The following is a 6,213-nucleotide window of genomic DNA, read 5'->3' as shown; positions in this document are numbered from 1 at the left end:
GGCCTCTACAATAAAAACTACAGAATGCTAAAGAAAGAAATTAAAGAAGACCTTAGAAGATGGAAAGATCTCCCTTGTTCTTGGATAGGCAGAATTTATATTGTCAAAATGACCATACTACCAAAAGCACTACACAGATTGACTGCAATTCTGATAAAAATGCCAATGACATTCCTCACAGAAATAGAAAAAGCAATCCTGAAATTTATCTAGAAAAATAAGAGACCCAGAATAGCTAGTGCAATCCTTAGCAGGAAGAGTGAAGCTGGTGGCATCACTATACCAGACCTTAAACTATACTACAGAGCAATAGTAACAAAAACAGCATGGTATTGGCACCAAAACAGACTGGTAAACCAATGGTACAGAATAGAGGACACAGACTAACCCACAAAATTACAATTATCTTATATTAGACAAAGGTGCCAAGAACATGCATTGGAGAAAAGACAGCCTCTTCAACATGTCGTGCTGGGAAAACTGGAAATCCATATGCAACAAAATGAAATTAAACCCTTATCTCTCACCACGTACAAAACTCAACTCAAAGTGGGTTAAGGACCTAGGAATTAAACCAGAGACACTGTGTCTATTAGAAGAAAAAGTAGGCCCAATTCTCCATCATGTCGGATTAGGCCCCAACTTCCTTAATAAGACTCCTCTAGCACAAGAATTAATATCAAGAATCAATAATCAGGAAGAATTCAAACTAAAAAGCTTCTTCTCAGCAAAAGAAACAGTGAGGTGAATAGACAGCATATATCTTGGGAGCAAATTTTTACCCCTCACACATCAGATACAGCAGTAATCTCTAAGATATATAAAGAACTCAAAAAGCTAAACACCAAGAAAACAAATAGCCCAATCAATTAATGGGCCTAAGAAATGTACAGACACTTCTCAGAAGAGGCTATACAGTCAATCAACAAATATATGAAAAAAAAATGTTCAACATCTCTAGCAATTAGAGAAATGCAAATCAAAACTACTCTAAGATTTCATCTCGCTCCAGTCAGAATGGCAGCTATTAGGAACACAAACAACAATAAGTGTTGGCGAGGATGTGGGGAAAAAGGCACATTCATATATTGCTGGTGGGACTGCAAATTGGTGGAACAAATATGGGAAACAGTATGGAGATTCCTTGGAAAACTGGGAATGAAACCACCATTTGACCCATTTATCCCACTCCTCAGTCTATTACCAAAAGAGTTAAAAACAGCATACTACAGGGACACAGCCACACCAATGCTTATAGCAGCACAATTCACAATAGCTAAACAGTGGAATCAAACTAGATGCCCTTCAATAGATGAATGGATAAAGAAAATGTGATATATACATATATATATATATATATATATATATATATATATATATATATATATATCACATTTTCTTGATACACACACACACACACAGGAATATTACTCAGCAATAGAAGAGAATAAAATCATGACATTTGCAGGTAAATGGATGGATTAGAGAAGATAGCTACACTTGATCTTAGCCAAAAGGCCGAGAAGCGATAGAGAAGATATTGCTAAGTGAAGTTAGACAATCGCAAAAAAACAAATGCAGAATGTTTTCTCTGATATAAGGAGGCTGATTCATAATGGGGTTGGGAGGGGGAACATGGAAGGATTAGACGAACTCTAGATAGGGCAAAGGGTAGGAGGAGAAGGTAGGAGGTGTGGGGGTAGAAAAGATTGTGGATGGATATCATTACCCTAATTACTTGTATGAAGACACGAATGGTGTGAATATACTCTGTATATGTACCAGAGATGTGAAAAATTGTGCTCTATATGTGTGATTGAATTGTAATGAATTCTGCTGTCATATATAACAAATTAGAATAAAAATTAAAAATTAAAAAAATATGATTATATTGGAGATACAGCCTTTAGAAGGTGATTAAATTAGAATGAGGTCATCAGGAGTGGCCCTAACTTAATCTAATTATTTTTCTTATAAGAGGAAATTTGGACACAGAGAAAAGACATTAAGAAATACAAGGTGAGAAAGAACACAGTGAGATGTCATCATAAGAGGACATAGTGAGATGTCATCTGAAAGCCAAGGAGAAAGGCCTCAGAAGAAACCAAACCTGAAAGTACCTTGATCTTAGACTTCTAGCATCTTGATCTCTAGGAAATAAATTCCAGGCAGTATGGTATGTTTTGCCATGGTATCCCTAGAAAACTAATACAAGAAGGCAATAGTTCTAACTTAGTAGTCATTACATTAAATATAAATGGATTAAATACTCCATTCAAAAGGCAGGGATTGCAAAATGGATCTTCAATAAAGTGATCCAACTATATACTGTCTTCAAAAGAGTCACATGAGTTTAAAAACACAGAGGTTGAAATTGAAAGGATAGGAAAAATATATATCATCTAAACAGCAACAAGAAGTAGTTGAAGTGTCTATTTCAGACAAAATTCCTTAAAATTTGATACCAGAGACAAAAAGAATATAATAAAAGGTTCAATATGTCAAAAAGAAATAACAATTATAAACATACATCACCTAATAAGGGAGTCCCAAAATATAGGAAGAAAAACCTATGTAATTCAAGGAAAAAAATAAACATTTGACAATAATTTTAAGTCTTCAATAATGGATAGAATTAGACAGAATATCAACAAGAAAATACAAGACTTGGAGAACACTACAAAACAGCTAGACTTAAATGACTTCTACTAAAAAAAAGTCCAGCTAACAGCAACATTCTTTTCAAGGGCATGAAAGAAGATTCTCCAGGATAATTCATATGTTATACCATAAAACAAGTCCCAATAAATTAAAAAGACTCAAAATCATACTGAGTATGTGCTTTAAACAAAGGGCAATGAATAATAATTGGAGCAAATTTGGGTAATTCACAAATATGTGGAAGTTAAACTACACAATATGAAATAATCAAAGAAGAAATCTTAAGTGAAACCGTAAAATGCTTTCAGATGCATACAAATGAAAATACACCAAAATGATAACATGCAACCAAAACTTAGAAGGAAAGTTTTAGCTGTAGATGCTCCTGTTAAAACCAAAGAAACCTGTCAAGTAAATATCCTAACCTTCCACCTAAGAAAACTAGAAAATAAATAGTAAGCAAAGGAAGGAAATAATAGCAATTATAGCTGAAAAAAATACAATAGAGTGTAGAAAAACAACATAGAAAATCAATGAAACTAGAAGTTTCTTCTTTGAAATGATCAACAAAATTAATGCTTTAACTTGTCTAATAAAGCAAAAGAGATAAGTCCAGAATAATTAAGATTGGGAATGAAAAAAGAAAAATTATTATCAACTTAACAGAATTGGAAGGGGTCATGAGATAATATTATGAATTACTGTATGCCAAACAAATCACACAGCATAGATATAACATATAGCATAGAGAGACAGAAAATACAAAAACTGACTAAAAAAATAAATCTGAATAGGCCTATCACCCAGTAAGAGACTGCATTCGAAGTAAAAAACTTCCCACAGAGAACACCAGCCCAGATATTTTCACTGGCAAATTCTGACAAATATTTCACAAGGAATCAGCACCCATCCTTCACATACTCTTCTGAGCAAGAGAGTAGAAGGGATGACATCCAGGCCATTCTCTGAGCCCGATATCACCCTCTTAGAATCAAAGTCATCACAAGGAAGCGACCCCCTAACATCCATTATGAGAAGAGACCAAGAATCCTTAATGGCAAAAGGCTCCGGATACAGTTGGACCTCTATATGATATTAAAAAAACTAACTCAAAATTTGTAGGAGATAAATTGTGGAAAATATCTTTTAATTGTGAAAATTATCTCCTAATTATCTCCTAAATTATGGAAGTCTTAGAAGAAAACTTAGAATCAAATTCACGTGCACTTGGATTAGGCAATGATTCTTAGCTATGACACCAAAGCACACACAACCAAAGGAGAAAAGTATAAACTGACTTCATTAAAATTAAACACCTTTATATTTCCAGACTGTATAAAGAAAGTGAAAATTCAAAGCAGAAGTAGAAAATGGGAAAACATATAAGAAAATCGTACTTCTGACAGGGCTCAAGTATCAAGAATACATAAGGATCCTCACAATTCAAGAATGGAAATAGAAATTACCCAGTTAATACATGGCCAAAAGACATGAAAACACACTTCTGCAAAGATGGAAGGTAACTGGCCAGTAAGCATGTGGAAAAATGCTCGTGATTATTCACTAGGGAAGTACTATCCCAAACCACAGCTGGTTACTGCTCTGCCTCCACCAAGAAGACTGTGGCAGAAAAGACAGACAACAGACAGTGTTGACAAGGACCTGGGAAAGTCGGAGCTCTCACAGCTGCCTGGTGGCCCTCCAAACACCGAGAGTGCCATTCAACCAACGACTCCGCTCTCAGGTATTTACCCACGAGAATTAAAGATACACGTTCTCACTAACACGGACATTCATAGCAGCAATAGTCATGATAGAAAGTGGGAACAACCCAAAGATCTGACGAATGAAGAAACAAAAGACGGTATATCTGTGAATTCATCAATAAAAAGGAATAAACTACTGATACAGGTAAAAAATGTAAATGAAACTTTTTCTCAGTTCACATCGTGAGTGAAAGAATCCAGTCACGAATGATCATGTGCTGTATGATCCTCTTTATATGAAATTTCCAAAATAGCAAATCCACAGAGAAGGAAAGTGGGTTGGGATCACCATGGGCAGGGGGAGGGATGAATGGGAAATGAGTGCTAATGAGGGTGGCCAAAGGTGAAAACATTTTGGAGTTAGGCAGGGCCCAGAGTTGCGGTACGTTGTGAAAGTACCAAAAACTACTAATTTTTTACTTTTACAAAATATAAACAACAACAAAAAAGGAAACAATAGCAAAATATAATGAGTACGGCAAAGGGTAAATCTTTAGTTTTGAGATGAACAAACGTTGTAGGGTGGCAATGACTTTGAAAATAGAATAAGGTGTTAGAGTCTGTAAACAAGTCTGGATGGCGCCTGGCATTTTGCCAGAGCCAGTGGTTTGAGAAGTAATGCCAGCGAGCCATTAAGTGTGGAGATTCCTTATTGGTTGACTGCTGTATCTAGTTTATGTTAATTAGATAAGCTGTGTGGAATGTATATATACCCCTCCTGTCCTACAATAAAGGGCTCCCACTCCTGCCGTACACAAGTTGTTCATCACCCCCCGGGTTATTTTGGCATAGGGCATCAACAATGATGCAATAGGGCATCAACAAGGACCTAGAGCAGAGAGCTGCAGCTAACTTGTAGATGAGAGATGGTCTAGTTTTGCTGAATGGTAGAGTCATTTGGAAAGATGAAGGTGCCTAGTCAGAATGAAGCAAGATGTCAGAAGATGCCAAGCGCCCTGGAGGTTCCTGCTGGGTTGGGTGTTGGCAGCCCCAGGGCTTGCCAGGAGGAGGGCCTTGAGAATACCTTGGCAGGTCAGTGTGGACCTTCTCTCTGAGAATTTCTTGCCAATGCTAAAATCAGAAAATTCATAGGTTCTACGAATCTATGAGGATGCAATTAATTGAAAAGCCAGGGGGGCCAGTTTTTCAAAAGCAATATTTGGCAGTATGTCAACAGATGAATGAAAGTGGCCCTCGAGATGACCCCTGGACACTGCCGCATCAGCCACTCTGGACAGTCACCAAGGAAACCCAGACTGCAGCCCAGGACAGCCCCATTGAGACAAAGACTCTGGGAGCTGGAAACCCAAGAAGATCCGGCCAGTGTGGCAAAGTATGTTCCAGGTATTGGGGAGCTACAAGGGCAGAGTGGAGACACGGTGCAGAGGTGGTCCAGGGAGGAACTGGGCAGTGTCCTGGGAGCTAAGACACTGGCCCTTCTGTGTTGCGGTGGCTCAGACCTGGAGTGAGTTGAGAGCAGGTGGTGACGCACTCCTGATGTGCAGGTGCACCCTGAACGCATCCGCCTCCTTCAAAGCGCTCCCCGCGAAACAAGCATTTGTCCACCGAGTGAATGAATCAATGTTCTCCTCTGTTTGAGCGCAGGCGCGGGGGCATCTGCTGTCTAACCAGCCACACGGGTCAGAAGCATCCCTCTGGAAGAAGTCAGATGGCTCTTCTCTGTCCCCCTCTGCAGAGCGAGCTCAGCGAAGCCCTGGAGCATGTTTCCAGAGGCCTTCTTTCCTCCAAGCAGAGGAAGGAGGGCAGTTCTCCGTACCTGCAAAAT

The 6,213-nt window shown here is 38.3% G+C and overlaps 1 pseudogene; it reads right to left on the bottom strand.

Moving 5' to 3' along the window:
• Positions 1–1,422: 1,422 nt before the first annotated feature.
• Positions 1,423–1,530, bottom strand: LOC114095626 (U2 spliceosomal RNA; annotated as a pseudogene).
• Positions 1,531–6,213: the final 4,683 nt, after the last annotated feature.

The sequence above is a fragment of the Marmota flaviventris genome, chromosome 4 (genome assembly GCF_047511675.1).
Source record: "Marmota flaviventris isolate mMarFla1 chromosome 4, mMarFla1.hap1, whole genome shotgun sequence".
Taxonomy (NCBI): Eukaryota; Metazoa; Chordata; class Mammalia; order Rodentia; family Sciuridae; genus Marmota; species Marmota flaviventris.
Note: the sequence above shows the minus strand (reverse complement) of the source record. Positions and strands in the feature narration are given on the sequence as shown.